This window comes from Salvia hispanica, unplaced genomic scaffold, assembly GCF_023119035.1.
Source record: "Salvia hispanica cultivar TCC Black 2014 unplaced genomic scaffold, UniMelb_Shisp_WGS_1.0 HiC_scaffold_362, whole genome shotgun sequence".
NCBI classification, from domain to species: Eukaryota; Viridiplantae; Streptophyta; class Magnoliopsida; order Lamiales; family Lamiaceae; genus Salvia; species Salvia hispanica.
Genome location: NW_025952094.1, coordinates 90,243 through 108,093, shown reverse-complemented (window position 1 = coordinate 108,093; position 17,851 = coordinate 90,243). Strand labels below are relative to the sequence as shown.

Below are 17,851 nucleotides of genomic sequence, written 5' to 3'. Positions count from 1 at the left end.
TTCACACTCACAAACATGCATTTATATAAAAAATTCTGTAGCGGGTAATTAAATGAGAATCTTTATTCGATATTTTTATCGCACTGAACAAATTAAATAGGAAATAATTTTTCATAATTGGAAATAAGATAACACATTATTGCAAAGACATTTATGATGGTATAATTAATGCATTTTATTTTTGGAATTTGACATACTATTACATAAAACTATATATACTCTACGATATGATTCATATATAAGCACATTTAAATAGAAAATAAGTTGCTATATTATAAAGGATCTTTTATTTGGTGAAGAAAAGATATAAATAAAAACAATCAGCATTGATTTTAAACGAATCAGAGTTACTCCTCCTATTTAATAAAGGATCTTTTGTTGGACAAAAGATATAAATGAATACAATAGGTATTGATTTTTAGGGCAAACTGTAAAATAGGTATTATGACATGAAAATAGATAATAAAATTATTTTTCAAAATTATTTTGAAGGACCTTTTCTTCCGTAAAAAGATTTATTTATATTCTCTCTTTTTTTAGTAGTACAAAATATTTCTCCAAGACCATCGTATTTATCATCTTTGGAAATAGAAGATTTCGTTTATATCGTTGCATATATTCTCTTAAGAAAAAGAAGATTTAATTTATCCTTAGATTATATTTCTGCAACCGATAATATAAAAGATATGCTGCCAAAACAAATAAAAATAGTAAATATTTTCCGAGATCTCTATGCCTACATTATACTATAATATTGGGATATATTTCTCTAAAACCATGAACTTTGCCTAAAATTTGGTATTTTCTATGAAGTTTAAAATTGGTACTATACTACTATATAATATTTCTCAAACTCGCATTTTGTTTGATATTTCTCAAATTCACTAGAATTAAATATTTTCATCAAAATCTTATTTTACGTAGGCAACTGGAGTATCGTTTTATGATATTTAAACTACTTTTAAGTTCAAAAATGTAGGATAGAAGTCACGTTGAAAACCACGTTAATTTAATTGTGCAGTATGATAAAAAAAACTCGTAAGGTAGCCCAATATAGTAGAAATAAATATGTCATGGGAATACAAAACAAAGTGCAAAGTTTGTGATATTATATACCAATTTTAAAGCTAGTGAGAAATACCAAATTTTAGGCAAAGTTTATGATTTTATGGACCAATTTCCCAATAATATTCATAACTATTTTTAAAGTTTTAATTACTGTAGGCTGGAACAATAAAATAAACTTGGATGATAAAATAAACATGATTTGGAGATAGTTTGTAGTTGAACGCTAATAAGAGTGAATATAACAAAACAACAAACAATAAACCTCGAAGAGCTCAATAAAAATTGCGTGAGTGCAATGGAGGCGACTCGAAAATGACACTGTAAATTTGTTGTCGATATTATATACTTCTAATTATTGTTTCTGTTAAAAATCAAATCATATTTTCAGGATAATCGAATAGCATGCTTCCAAATGAAATATTAAAATTTATATTGTTATTTTTTTTTTGGGTGTTTCAATAATTTAAATTAAAATGCGAAGAAATTACATGAGAGACGGGCCCTTGGAGGGAGAAGTGATACGTGCACCGAAACTCGAGAGCATGGTGCGGGATCGCCATGGACAGACCCATGGTCGATTCACTAACTACTACTCAAGAAATAACAAGACCTTACATCATGGTCTTGGTGTGGGATAGCCATGGATAGGTCCCATGGTCATGAAAACTACGCCTAACTCCTATCTTAAGCTCGCCATACAAATCCGATGTTGGCTGCGGTTGGTACACGAACTCTAGATAGGGGATTCAAAATGTGATCCTTAACTTCGCTGCAGCGCATAAATGGAAGAATTTGAGCAACCTTGGGCTGAGGTATCGTCTTACACGTGCCCCTTTCACATGATCGTGTATACGCGAGGAGATGGTGGTATCCTCAAGGCGTCCAAGGACCCTTGACTGCGGGACAACACCCCAACTTCAATCTTAAGCAAGCCAACATGTACGATGTTGGTTGCGATTGGTACACGAACCCTCACCCTTTATCCAAACCAACGAACCACCGAGACACGGGTCCACACACCCCTCCGGAGTTCCCTTGGCGCGTGGAGAGAGTGGTGGGGGACTTTGTCTCTTTCCCGCGAGACGGCCCTATCGGGTGTGGTCCTTGATACCGGTCCGTGACTCGGATGGCGCGTGGAGAGAGCGCATGCATTTCACGCCCTGGACTCGCACGATACCGCACCAGCTGCGCCGTCCTTGTCGTCTTGCGCAGCGTTGATGAAAAGGCCTCGGATCTCTGCCGTGCTGGATGAAGACAAGCTGGCTCGGACAGCCGAGCAATTTGTCGGCAAGCGATGGTAGACTGGTCTCGCCACGGCTCGCCGCCCAACCACTTTGAGATTCCGGCGAGATATTGATGCAACCTTCTCCGACCACGAAGGCCGAGTTTCATGACCTTCCCCTTAGATTGTCTCGTGGGCGGGACTACGAGGTGGCTAGGGGCGACAGGGCGATTGTTGGAGCTCCGAGCGTGTATTAGTTGAAGGACTTCCGCGGACGTTGGATTCCGGTCATGGCGCACCTTCGCCGTTGAGCCTTAAACCTCAAAAATCGAACACGAGAGTATCCATGGAGGATTCGACTCTCCCTTACTTGGTGGTGACTCAAAGAGCCGGCCATACCCGTAGGAAGCTAGGGCGGCGTCGGGGCCGTTGGAAGAAGCGAGGGTGCGAATGTCATCGTGCTCAAGAACTCCGGCCGAAAGCTCGAGAGCCGTGGCTTCGCACATGGCGCTCGTTCTACGGGGCCTTCGCCTTGTCGCCTCCTCCGGGGATGGGGCGGACTCCGTCCATCTTAGTGGGAAGCAGGGGTTGGCTTCGGGTCCGTTTGGAGAAACGAGCGAGTTCAAGAAAATTTAGCGCCGAGTTCAAGACCCGCCCTCCGGCGCAAGAACCTCGCGTCCGGCGTCACATTCAAGACCCGCCCCTCGGCGCAAGAACCTCCGACGTCCATTCGAGAACCGACCGGCTACACACATGTCGCTCCAAGGTCGGGGCCTCCGCCTAGCCACCACCACGAAACGGGACGGTCTTAAGAGGGAAACAATAGAGATCCGGGAGAGGAAAGAGCTCCTCCTCCAAAAAACACCGGTAGACTCTTCTTCTAGCTTCGGCAAATGGCGTCGAAGTACAAACCACACTTGAGTCGGAGATCTAACCGCGGTTGCTAGCATGGAGCCGACAAGCATCCCGGGGAAGAAGAAAGAAAGGGACGGAGATGCTTCTCCAACTCGACGGCCAGAGATTGAGCTTCGCGAAGTATTTTACATGACCGGTGGGAGTCCTTGAACGGTCTTGCGTCAGCGGCGGAGTGTACCGTCAGTTAGAGCGCCGGGAGGGGGTAGTGTGCACTCTTCGCCGGTGATTGTCTGCCACCGGTGACCGGAGGCTTGGGGGCGGCGTAGTGATTGTCTGCCACCGCCACCCCCTCCAAAGTTTAGAGTGAGAAACCGGTCAAAGCTTTTCTTTCTATAGAGGAGGAGGAGAAAAGTTCAACTACTGAGAGCTCCTGAAAGACACTATTGCAACTAGCATACTTTCATCCAGATGGAAGTACACCCAGTCAAAATCTAGATATTGATTGGTTAGACACATCATAATATAATGTATGTAAGTTAGATGGGTTACTCATTTGCTCTATCTACTACTCCCTAAATCCTCTACTAATAATCTTGTGAAATTTCAAATTCATATTGTCATTCTATTTATATTCATCTCCTAAAGTATGAATAGATGATTGGATTAGTTACACAATAAGTAGAAAGGTTTGAACCTCTTGATTTGATCTTGATCCCATTATCAAAATAGCGTTACTCCTTCCCATACAAAGAAGGAATTTCCCCAATAATCTGAAGCTGCTGAAGAAACTCAGTGCATTATGTGGATGTGAGGGGTAAGGTTTGTGGTGTTTATATTGGGAACTGCCTGTCTCCTTGAACAACTATCATTGTCTGAAACTGACGTGCTTTTGTCTCTTGAGGTTGTTGGGACCTCTCCGATGTTCGTGACTTGGAGGTTGACTGCATCAATTACATCGTTGTAGATAATGTTGGTTGTCGTTTCGTTCTCGTCCATAATCCATATTATTCTCCTTACTCAGCTCTGGATTAGGGCGGAGTCGCGTTCGGATTCTTTCGTGTCATCATAGGAAATTTAGACATGTTTGAATCAGTGCTTCCACAACTACACACAGGAAATTTAGACATGTTTGAATCAGTGCTTCCACAACTACACACAGGAAATTTAGACATGTTTGAATCAGTGCTTCCACAACTATACACGCTCAAGATAAACACGGTATTATTCAAGATAAATAATACAAAGTCAGTAACAATATTTAATATGATAAAAAGATACTCTTGTTAAGTTCCAAAACCAAACAATATTGATACAACACTCACACAACCAATGCATGTACAATTGTTTTATTAAATCCTATGGCACTTATACCAACATCCCAGTTTCATAAGAAAACTTTCAAAACACCAAAAGGAAGTAAGAAGCAGAAAATAAAACTCATACCAAAAGAAAATACCAATAATCAATGGAGATCAAGGTTTCCTTTCAAATATAGTGATAGTTATGGTAGAAACTAGCTACTCCATAAGCCATGCTTCCATGTACTCCATTTGGCCTCCATTTTAGTACAACTGGTCTCTAGTAACATGATTATGCTACTTATGATGACTCAAATTTCTTTTGCTAAATAATATAGTGTCTAAAAGAGTGGTAGCTGGGGATGTTTAATATGCACATATATAAACTTGAAAACTTCCTCCTGATTAATAAATCTTAGCTTTAGAGATATTATTTCATTATCACAATTGTTCAACAATTTTCAACATTCATAAATGTCATGGTTCCACCTTGGCAAAATGCTTGACATCTATAAACAAGTGGAGCACCTAACTATACTGAAAAAAGCAGCATGAAGGCCAACTAAAGCAAATCAATTTACTAAACATTAATATGTTTCAGAGAAGGGAACTTAGAACTCACTGAGATAAATCCCACAGCGCAATGTTTTCTCAGTCTCCAATCCAAGACATCTGCAACTCCGTACCTAATTCAATCTTCGGAGATTATGAAGTCGTTCTACTGCCTGAGTTTATAAGCTCTTATAAGATGCTGAGAAGCTTATAAACTCAAGAATATTGTATACAGATTATGATTGTGCATTTATTGGATAAAGATGACAATCCGGAGAAAAGACAAGACTAACTACGAAATATCTTCTTCGTCCCAAAGTTGTTGAATGGTCTTGTAAGGGCCATAGATAGAGGTGTAATCCTCTCCAAGACATGCTCTTTCTTGTGGGATTTCACTAATCAAATCAACTTCTTCACTGCTCAATGACCAATCAAATAAGCCCATGTTCTCCTCCATCCTCTCCCTATTAAAACTCTTCGCCACACACCAATCCCTTGCTCATATGCCCATCTCAAAGCCACCTGCAAATTCAACAATCCCAAACAAGGGTAAAACAGGGATTGGTGTCAAAGGATTTTGTTCAATCATATTCACCTGAGCAACAGTTTTCCCCTTGGCTTCGGCTATTTGCTTAAGCACTTGCGATTCCATTACTCTATTGGTGCCGTAAAATGTCCGAAATGCCCCTAGAGGAGCATAAGCAACCACAAGTATCCCCTTTTCCTTGCAGAACTGTATCAATTTCTTTTGTTGCCAGCATGGATTCACCTCTACCTTTTTATGATACAGATTCAAACAATAAGCTGAATTTCTTTTAAAAAATTTGATCGTTTAAGCTGGAGGCAGGGCTCACTTGATTGACAGCGGGGGGGTTTTTCGCGGGTGGCCAGGATTTCTAGAAGCTTCTTGGAAAAAAAATTGCTGACTCGATTGCTCTGGTGACCCAATTCTGTGGCATTTTTTATGGCTGCCCACCCCCCCCAAAAATCCATCGGGGGAAAATCCTCTGCTTTGATTGGGTATTCAACTTTTCCAGCCTTAGCACTCACCGGCCAATGAATCAAATACAAATCGATGTAATCTGTGGGGAAATTCCTGCAAATCGGCCCCGATTGGGAAAAGGAAAAGTGGATTTTTGCAAAATTGATTTACTTGAGGGTTGTGTTGAGGGCTGAGACGCATGGGGGGATACGTTCCTTCCCAAAGAGAAATGAAAAAAGTCGCGGCGGGATCCGATCAAGCGGGGGCCCACGGCCGGCTATGGCTTCCCCAGTGGCTGCTCTGAGTTGTAGAGTGCGGCGGTGTCGAAATGCCTGTAACCGAGCTCGATCCTTGCAAAACGGGGGTTTTTTGGTGGTGAGTAATGACGGGGGGATGGGATTTCAAACCCCAAAGGCGGGGTTTTTTCCCGGGGGGAGTTGAGGGTGATTTCGGGGATGGAAATTTAAACCATTGGATAAATCTCTCGTCTATGTTTGATTTATTATGGATAAGTATTTTCAACTATGGTATCGAAATTAAAGCCATTGGATAAATCTCTCTCCTCTTTTCTGGTTTCCGATATTCTAAAAAATTTTTACCTAATAAATAAGGGGAAAAAAATTTTCTATGGATATGTAGTAGTTGAAAGAGTTCAATAATAATGGCGATAGTGCAACGGAGCCGACGAAGAAAAAGTACCTAGTAAATTCTTTGTTGATAGTAATTGTTGTTTATGTTAATAATCTCATTACACGATATATTCTTTTTGATATTTTTATACTACTAATAATTGTTGTTTATGTTGTAATATAGTAATATTTTTCAGGTTGATCAAATTAGCATGCTTCTAAATGAAATATTAGATATAATATTGTCTTTATTAGCTTAAAAAAAGTTATTGCGACCAAAAAATTTCTTAGTTTCGATGGGGTACTCATGGATCTTCTCCCCCCAAACTAAATTTAGATATAGATTGGTTAGAAACATTACCAAAGCTGAGTTATGACATGTATATGTTACAACCAATTTTTAAAAAGGGTTGATCGTCTACTCATCCACATCTTTGAAATCCTCCACGTTTCCTTTTGAAATTTAGATTGTCATTTTTTTATCTTCATCTTTCAAACTATGGATCGATGATTGGCTTAATTACGCCGTGAGTAGAAAAGGGTTTAGACTCTTTATTTTTTGTCCCTCGATAAAAAGAGCGTTACTCATTATACAAACAAATTTCCCCACAATCTGAAGCTGCTGAAGAAACTCAGTTTGCATTCAGTGGATGTAAGTGGTGAGGCTGTGGTGTATATATTGGGGAACTGTCGTTGCCCAAAATAAAATTTCGTCTCTTCAGGTTTTTAAACCCTAACAGAGTTCAAATGCCTAGAAATCACCCAGTGGGGGAGCCTCACTAGTCGCGGTTCTTGAATCGGGGGTTTATGTGGTTAAGGGAATCCCTTGTTTTTCTCCTGTCCATGTTCCTTTTTCCCTGAGCTCTGGTTCAACGGCACCACGTTTATTCTTTTAAGATATAAAAAGTTTTGACATGTTTGGATTTTCTTCCACAACTACACAAGCTCAAAATAACCCCCAGAATTGCTTATGGGGTTTTTTGTGATTGATTTTCAGTAAATTATGTTATTATGTTTATAAATTAATATATAGATATATTGCAGGACAATATGGGAAGATCATGCCTAATCAGGTTTGGGGTGGTTCTTGGCTGTGATTACTGTGAAAATTTAATCCTGCCATGGTTAAGTGTCACCCCTTCTCTTGCAGAGATTTGTGATAGAGGTATCTATCTATTCATTTTCATTCTCTTTTAACTATGAATGTATATGATGAATTACTCTCTCTTTGTTGAATGATGGGCATCACACCAAGAGACAAGAAAAAAGTGTAGTAACCTATGTAATTGTAACTGGCCTGATGGTTGGTTGGGTAATGTTTGGGTTTTGGGGAGAGAGATGACAGAATATGGGGGGCTTTTCCTCATCGGGGGAGGTTGAGTTTGTTGGTTATCGTGGTGTGTTTAATCATCTTCAAGAAATTCCCAAATTTATCAAATACGATGGTCTTAAAAAAAATAATTATCCCCACTTCTTCAAGCTTAGCAGCTGTATGCCATGGGATTCTATCCAAAAAAACGTGAAGAATGAAATATCTAAGGAATCTCAAAGGGACCAACTTAAAGACTCTACCATTAATGTTAACACCCTTTTAGCTAAGATTCGTAATTTTCATTTGATAAAACTTTATCCAGTTTTTTAAATAGATTATTATTAAATTATCATACGACTTTTTTTTATTTTTCGGGTCAATTATAATTTACTTAACTTCCATTTGTTTAAAGATATACACATCTCAATTTTGGATTATTTTTTTTAAATTATAGTTTAAAAATATATATATTTTTTATTGATAATGGTTTTGTCAGCCATGTCACAATGATGATTCTGACGTATTATTTGGTAAATTTGGTTTAATACTACAGGAAAAATTGACAAAATTATAAAATAATTGTTCTTTATTTTTTTTCTGAAAAGGTTGTCATCGCTGCTCAACCAAATATAAAATATTACGCCAAAATCTTCATCCTGATATGACCGCTAAAGCTCAATACATTAGTTAAACGAATTTTAAAATAAAATGACAGAGAATTACCCACAAACTTTGACATTATTTTTTTATTGGCTATCGACACATTATTCAAAGTTTAGGCTATGATTAAAACCAAAAAGCTATAAAATTATGATCTTAACAAATGGAGTATTAAAATTCGGAGTATATTTTCATTTCCCCTTTTCTAAAGGGTTTGTTGAGATTTGTAGGTGGTTTCAGAATTCCCTGGGATTAATTAATGTTTTTTAGCCGAAAAAGAATTCGCTCGAAAATTTTGGTTGAAAGGGTCGTTCAAAAAATTTTAAAAAGTAATAGTGGTAGATTGTATAATTCTACCCAGCTAGATAGGAAGAAAATGACATCCCAAAGCTTTACCTAAACCAATAATGCCCCCCTTCTATTTAGAAAAAGTTGATGACGTCGTCTAACAAATTTTTACTTTCCCCTTCTCTTAACGCGTACTTTTTCATATCCTAATTATTGATTTTTTACTATAATTAAATTAAAATTTTAAATATAATAAAAAATTGCTTAATACTCAAATACTTATTACTCTAATATATTAATTAAATATTATAATTCTTGCTTAAAATATAAATAGTATAAACAGTTTGACGAGTTGAAATAAAAGAATATGGGTAACATGAGAGCATGAAAATATTATCTTTGTCCTTTAAAAGTATATAAACTATTTTTATTTTGATCTATTTTTTAAAAGTAGAAATTTTAATTTTTTTTTTTTTTAGTAAAGTATAGTTTATAATCCAGTAACACTACTTTTTCTTTCATCTCTCTTATTTTAATCATTTTCTCTTCTTTTCTTAGTAATTAGTATAGTACTCCATCTATTCCATTACAAATGATGAATTTTTTTGAAGACAAAATTTAAGTAAATGATATTTATTGGAATTAAAATAGAGTGAATAAAGTATGCGAGGAGAAAAAAGTAAAGAGATAAAAGCGAATAAAATAAATAAGATGATAAAATAATAGAGATGTTATATAGTAATAGAGGAAAATTGTTTTGTTATTTTTTTCACTAAAAGAGGAAATTAACCAATTGCAGTGGGACCATCAAAATGGATATTAATTATACATTAAAATTTGTGACAAACGAATTTTTTTAAATGTAGGTAGTAATACTCTTTCTTCACAAATAAGCAAACTTAAAAGTTAATCTCTCTCTCTCAACTTCTCCAAACCTATCTCAATTAGGTAAGTGGATGCCTTCCCCCATCTAAACTCCGTCGAGAAAAAGTTGAGTAAATAAATCGATCAATTTCAATTCGATTGCAGATCTCGTAAGCTAATTTCCCGTAATAATTGATTAATGAGCTCACGGTAAGAACTAGAATTCAAACATGCAAGATGAAAATATACAAAATCAAACAATATTATATATCAAACGGAAATGAATCGTAGAAAACAGAATGTCAGAGTTATACATATGATGACAAAAATTGGAAAAAGAAAAGAAAGGCAAAGGAATCGATAACATCAAACCTAGCTAATTGATCGAAGAAGCGATCAAAACTGAGTAGTAATTCTTCAATTTGTTAGATCTACTTTCTGGCGAGCTTGCTTTTCTTGTACTTGAGTCTGATCCAATTGAATCCGACGGTGGCGCCAACTTTGATTTTCCCGGCGGCGACCTGGATTTCTCGTAGCCGACGGAGGCCACCGCCTTGGTTTTCCCGAATCCGGTGGAAGCCGCCACCTTAGTCTTGCCGAACGTGTGGCCGACTCTATCCGTCAGCGTCGGCGGCGCTCCGCCCAGCCGCGCCGGATTGTGAGCGTTCGTGTTTCCGCCCCACGGATTATCTTCATATGCCATGGATTGATTTTTCGAGCTGAATTTGCGGATTTGTGGTTTTGATTTGGGTTTTGAGAAGACGGGTTTTAATTGGGAGCTTTATATGGAGAGGCCACGTATTTTTTTATTATTTTATTAGTACATTGTAATTCGTTTTGCTTAGACTAAATAACGCGCTATGTGCGTACAAAGAAACTAGGCGTTTGCGTGTTTTCTCGAATATATGTGAGGAATGTGTTTTTAATTCGGTCAATATCGGAGAAATGTATTTTTATTTCAAATAATTTATTATCTGATTCTCAAATAACAATGATGATTCCTTCAAAAATAATACTAGTAATAATAATGATAATGATATAAATATTACACGATTCCTTATATGATTGATCGTTGTTGATGAATATGTGTAAAGCAATGAAGAGGAATAATTTTGTAAAATATGATAAACAATATTCTTTTAGGGGGACTAGCTAATTATAAATATATTGTGAATAGTAATAATACAGTCCATGAAATAAGATATAAAGTAAGTAATATAATTGTGAATAGTAATAATACGGTCCATGAAATAAGAAACAAAGTATAACTCATTAATATGATAAAATCAGAGTTGGATAGCCATACTTAGAAATTACAGTCAAAATTTAGATATAAAGAGGTGAATAATGTATATATAATGATAATTTCATCCCCAAGAATCAATGTGTACGCATGTGACATGTCCCTTCTTTATAAAAAAAGGTTCAAGATATTCATTAGTTTTTTTAATCTTGTTTGGTGAGTACTGATGATTTGGCATTTTACAGAAAAAAAAAAGGGAAAATGCGAAACGTTACTATTTATATGATTTTTTTTGTATGCTAGATTATTTCAAATTTGAGTATTAATAGTAGTATTATTTTGTCGAAGGCGACATCACGGCAGGAGGTATTTCCTTCGTGTAGGGGACGCCTTCTATAGTATTCGTGATTACGAATAGAACGAAAACTACATTTATATTAACATTATAGAAATAAAAGAATAGGATTCTATATATATAGGCGGTGCTAACTTTTCCCAAAAGTTTGATTCTTCTCTGAGAATTTCATATTCTAAAGTATGACCAAAAACAATGAAGTCAATTCCAGCAATGCAAATACGTTCGTATTGATAGAAAAGAAAAAAACGTAAGACCACTTAACTAATAAAGTGTTTTTTTTTGTTAAAATTGAGGTATTAAAAGACAAGTTTTTGAGAAATTTTGTGTTCAACTCTTAATGCCCATTATATTGCCCTTGACTCCAAAATCTTACGATCCAATTACTATAACTTAATTGCAGAAATCAGATTTGTCTACCGTGCATATCACAAAAATTATTATATGTATATTTTAAATATTAAATAGTTTTATTTAAATAAAAAGATGACTAATAAAGATTTCTCATTTTCCACTATTTTAATTCAATCTAACTCTCAATCTATCAATTCAACTACAAGAAGAACATCTTATTAATTAAATAATATTTTATTATCAAAATTATACTATTAGAATTTTATAACATTATATCAAAAAATAGTACTCCTCCGTTTCTTCATAGTTGAGCGGAACTTTTAGTGGAGTTTTAGAAATGAATATTGAGTGTGTTAAATAAATAGATAAAAAGTTAGATAGAGGAAAAGGTAAAGAGAATAAAGTATAAAGTGAATAAAGTAGAGAGAGTAAAGTAAGAGAGAATAAAGTAAGAAGAGAAAATAGTTACCATATATGGAAATAACTCAACTATGAAGAAACTTCGAAATGGAAAAATGACTCAACTATGAAGAACGGAGAGAGTAATATTACTTTTCATTGGTGAAATTTTGTTGTGCAGAAAATTTAGTTCTATAAATAGTACTCCTCCAATTTAGTACTCCTACTACAAAATAGCAGTAGCATTTATGCGTGTTGTGGATGAAGACGATCTATTTACAATTTTTTTGATTAATAAATTTAAATTTAAAGGTCGTGTCACGGAGGAATCGAATTTAAAACAATGTACTCTTTGATGATAGAGGTAGAGGTGCACGGTTCCGGAATTGGCGTTCGGTTTGGAAATTGCGGAGACGAACCGCGAGGAGTTTTGCGGTTAGGGTCCTTGTTCCAAAACCCCGGTTTGGTTTGGTTCCAACCGACGGCTTTCGGTTCTTTATGGTTTCACGATTCCGAACCGGCTATTTTCGACAGTTGCGGTTCGCTCGGTTTTCCACGGTTTATCGCAGTTCTGTTTGGAACCGTCGAGCAGCGATTCAACACGATTTCGGTTGAAACTTTCAAACCTGAACTGAATCAGATTCTAAATCGACGATTTGGTAATTCTCACGGTTCCGGTTCGAACCATAGCCGCAGATTCTGAGTTTCACGGTTAACGCCGGAACCATAAACCTTGACCACCTCTAAATAGAAGGGAAGGAGGAGTGTTTGAATATAAAATTAAAATAAACACAATTCAAATCTTTGTCTATTTGTGTACCATAAAAATTGTCCACGCATTGGTTCCAAGTATGTACAATGTATATCCAATAAGCAAAGGCAAATTACATAAATAAATTCAGTAGATCTATCATCTGTACCTTGAAACAATGAAACGATGTATATACAAAATAATGTTTAGATTTTTTGATACAAAATAATTTATTGCTTGTGAGTAGCCTTATGGTACTTATTCTTCATCCAGTGTAGACCGGCGGTAGCTGCGGCCTTAAACTTCTTGATGGCGGAGGAAGCCACCGCCTTGGTCTTGTCGAGCTTGGAAGATGTTGAGCTGCCGGAATGGGAGAAGGTGGTGTAGGTGGACACAGGCTGTGATTGAGTATCCCATTGATCCGCCCATGACGAATTACTACTCGACGCCATATCAATATCAGCAGAGAGATTGATGAGATGAGAGAATGGAAGTAATTATATATAAGAAGCCGAATGAGACTAATCTCAGTTTCCACGAAGAATGATTCTATGGCGGCGCAATTGACCCATCCCAAATTCTATCAATTGTAAATTCCTTGCTACTTTCCTTTCCTTTTTATACCACGAAAAATCTAATTTTTTTATCGTCTAGAACTAGAATTTTGTGTATTTTGGTAATAGTACAAGGTAGTAGTAGTAGATAAAATATGTGTATGTCGTCAGGCGTGAGGTGTCAGTACTTAAGAAATAGTACTACTTACTATAATGTGGAATTGTAAATTGATAAAAAAGGCTGGAATTTAATCAGTTCTATTATTTGACAATTAGAAATACAAACTAGTCGAGAATTAATGTTGATTGACCAAACTAACAATCTCTTTTCAGTTTCACATTACATCAGTTAATTAGGTTTCCTACTTGACTCATTTTCTAGACCAATAAAATACTCCACATATTTTTGTTGATATTTGCCAATAACGTCCTAACAGGCTAACACAATTCTTCTTACGTGTTAAATTGTGTATTTGGGGTTTCAACATCTATTACCTTTTTCCAAAACGACACTACATTTTTTTATGCGAAGTATGTTGTCCAGAAGATTTATTCTTTTTCCCACAGATTTTGATCATCTCACGAAAATAATTGCTCCCTCGACCCCAGTTATTACTAGTATAAAAAACATCATAAAAAGAAATACTACTATATAATAAACTCCGTAATATTCATATTTATTTTAATCATTAAATAATGCTAAATAGCTCCATTAATAAAAGAATTGAAGTGAATAAGTTAAAAATTTATCTTTTATTGGACCGGAGAGAATATGAGTACAAAAACGTAAATCATTATATGCCATGTAATGCACATAAACACACCTACACACCTACAAAGCAATTTTAGGAAAAAAATACTCCATACAATAAAAGGATGACTTTTGGAAGTACAAGTTACAAGTCCTAATATTCAAATACAACCTGATATGAAAATACAATAGAATATACGGCCGTCGACGACATGACTTATGTTAACATTGAAAAAGTCGCAACATAATTAAGTTTGGTTAGCTAACAATTTCACGCTGCTGACTTTTCTTCCATTTTTAATTGGTCCACTTATTTTTATTTAATTGTCAGAATCTTTCTATTTTGTATTCACACACCGCAGAAGCAAATCAAAATTATCGAATCAAATAAACAAACATAAAAGTGCCACATACTCATTTTAAACTATCCATAACTGTTAATTTCATCGAGAATTACAATGCCTCTGATAACTAAAATACCAATATTAATCTAAATCTATTTTGCCCAGGTTCACTATTTTTATTATTTTATTTTAAAATGGTGACAATAATAATTAAATAAAAAGATAAAGAAAAGTCGGAATAGAAACTATCTAAACAACGTGTGGTAGAACTTTCTCAGAAATGAAGAATACTTCAATAATTCTTGTATAAAGTCCATATTTTAATACGACTAAGCTCAGTTCTTTCTTCTCTCTCTCTCAATTCAAATTATAAATTCTTTGTACAATGCTGAAAGCTTGATAATAGGTTTACCAAAAATGAAATTCATCGCCGTGTTACTTCTGTTTTCCCTAATTTCCGTCGATCTGAATCCAGTTTCCGCTAATTTCTTCCCAAACATATCATCAATTCCAGCTTCCATAATTCCAAACGTTTCAATCTGGGATGCATTCGGCGCTCTCCACGGCTGCCGGAAAGGCGTGAAATCTAAAGGCCTAGCCAGCCTCAAAAAGTATTTCCAGCTATTCGGCTACCTCAACACCTCCTACGACGATTTCTCCGACGACTTCGACGAATTCCTCGAATCGGCAGTCAAAAACTACCAATTAAACTTCAACCTCAACCAAACCGGCGAGCTCGACGCGCCGACGCTGAAGCACATCGTGCTCCCGCGCTGCGGCAACGCCGACATCGTCAACGGCACCTCCACCATGCGCTCAGGCAAATCGCCGAGCACCTACAGCGCGAACTCGACGATCCACACGGTCGCGCACTACTCCTTCTTCCCAACCGGCCGCGCTGGCCGCCGGGAAGAGCCAGCTCACCTACGCGTTCGCGCCGGAGAACCAGCTCTCCGACTTGGTGAAAGGCATCTTCGTGAAGGCGTTCGAGCGGTGGTCGGAGGTGACGCCGCTGACGTTCGTGGAGACGGCGACGTTCAACCGCGCGGATCTGAGGATCGGATTCTTCAGCGGGGACCACGGCGACGGGGAGCCGTTCGACGGCGTGCTGGGGACGCTGGCGCACGCGTTCTCGCCGCCGGTGGGGCGGCTGCACTTCGACGGGGAGGAGAATTGGGTGACGGACGGTAATTTCATCAACGGATCGCCGATGTCGGCGGTGGATCTGGAGTCGGTTGCGGTTCATGAAATCGGGCATTTACTCGGGTTGGGTCATAGTTCGGTTGAGGATGCGATTATGTACCCGACTATTTCGTCGGGTACCCGGAAAGTGGAGCTTGCAAATGACGATATCATGGGTATCCAAGAGCTATACGGGTCTAACCCTAATTATAACGGGTCGGGTTCCACCTTAACCCCTTTGAATCCCTGGGATGAGAGTGACTCCAGCGGGGCTCCAACTCAAGGATTCGTATTGGTCATTGGATTATTATCACTCTTGTTATTTTTTGTTTAGATATTTTTGGATTTTTTTCTTTTATTATCTATTGTATCATATTCTGTATTAGACGTAAATATTTCAGATTCTTATAATACGTTATTGTTATATCATTAGAATTTACACACCTGATTTTTTATTTTCGTTTACTTTTCATTTCTTTTTTATAATAGTAGTAGTATGGAAAATGATCAATATAAAAATTGATCTCATACAAAATCCATTAATCCGCAATGAGATTTGACAATCTAATGGTCAATAATTAAAGAAAAATATAGAGGGTGATTATAAATTAATTTTAAGTCATATTATAAAATTCAGGTTTGAGGTCATGTTAAAATCGTGTATGTCATCATTTTACTATAATGATGTAAAAATAAGTTTATGATGACTTAAAAATGTCTTTGTATCGGTTACGTATTTTTGTATTAAGAATGAGTTTTGCATGGATCCAAATCCGTAATAGTATTATCTAATAATTTTTTACTTTCACATGTACATATACTATGACCGTTTATTCAAGGTTAAAGGAATAAGTCTTAACTTACTTCGAAAGCAGAAAAGATCTTTGTTGTGTGGTTCAAGATTTGTAATTATAACTTATTAACTTAATGTTGCGGGTTTCTCATCGTCGTGTAAATATAATTTATTAATAGAATAAGACCAAATCAAGCAATCTCATTTCGGGGGACCTCTAATAAATATTAATAATAATGCGAGTATTAGTAAGTACAGAGTATTGTTTAGCTTAGGGATCGATCGACTTTTTCAATGCAAAATAGAAGTATTAAATAGTCATACACTCATACTGACCTCAAGTAAAACACCAGCGTAAGAGTAATCTATATTTAAATTATTATAAAGCAATCTTATATCTAAATGGCGCTGACTAAGCCCATGATCTGCTTGTTAGTAGTAGTAATTTATTAGTTCCATTACATAAATATTAGAGGACTGTAGAATAGTGGGCTTACCACAAAATTTTCGTTACGAAAAAAGTGTGGGCCTATACCCTAAAAACATATGAAAATGGGCCGAAATCAAATTTATTTTAGAAAATAAAACTAGAAATTGATTACTCCAATCTGTCTAATTGTACTACTACAAGAAAATAAAATAAATAATGAAAAAACAAAATGCTAATGTGAAATACCACCACTCCATGTTAGCCGTTAGGAGTGTTCACAGGTGCTCACAAACAGTGAGTAGCATATCTCATGTGTAAGTAAATAGTAGTTCTACAAATTTTTTAATTTCATACTCCGTTGATTAGGGCGACGGTTCAAAGAAGAAGTTGATGAGGATCAACCCATGGTCCTATTTGCAAAAGAGATGAGAAATAGATGAAATACCATTGAGCTGATATTAAATTCTAGTATTTCTCTTCTAATTAATAAATCAAAATTTCAAGTATGTTTTTAAACGAAATAAAAAAAAAACTAGTCAATACTGATCAGTATGTTTCGTTTTCGAACTAAAGTCGAGAAAACATGGTGTAGTGATTTGTATAAACAATCAATAAATATATGTGTCTTCTTCTGGTCTGGTAACATATGCATGTATATATGTTCTATGACTATACAAAGTCTTGTCATTTTAAGAGTTTTGGCAGTACATAAATCGATTAGACTAATTATTATATATTATAGATTTATCGTTGTCAAATCAATGTAGTATGTATATTAGTGCTAATGATGGGTTGAAAAAACTAGACAGATAATTAATTATCAATGGAAACCATCCAACTGTTCCGATAATGATGTTGATGTAATAATAGACTTGTTTGTTTCTAGATTGGCTTAGCTAGTATTTTGTGATATAGAGCAATATTTTAGTAAAAGAATTTAATTATTTATAAGTGAATGTACGACA

At 36.2% G+C, this 17,851-nt stretch overlaps 2 pseudogenes; one reads left to right on the top strand and one right to left on the bottom strand.

Moving 5' to 3' along the window:
- Nucleotides 1–3,733: 3,733 nt before the first annotated feature.
- On the bottom strand, nucleotides 3,734–10,433 carry LOC125199046 (annotated as a pseudogene).
- A 4,373-nt stretch (nucleotides 10,434–14,806) lies between these two features.
- On the top strand, nucleotides 14,807–16,092 carry LOC125199039 (annotated as a pseudogene).
- Nucleotides 16,093–17,851: the final 1,759 nt, after the last annotated feature.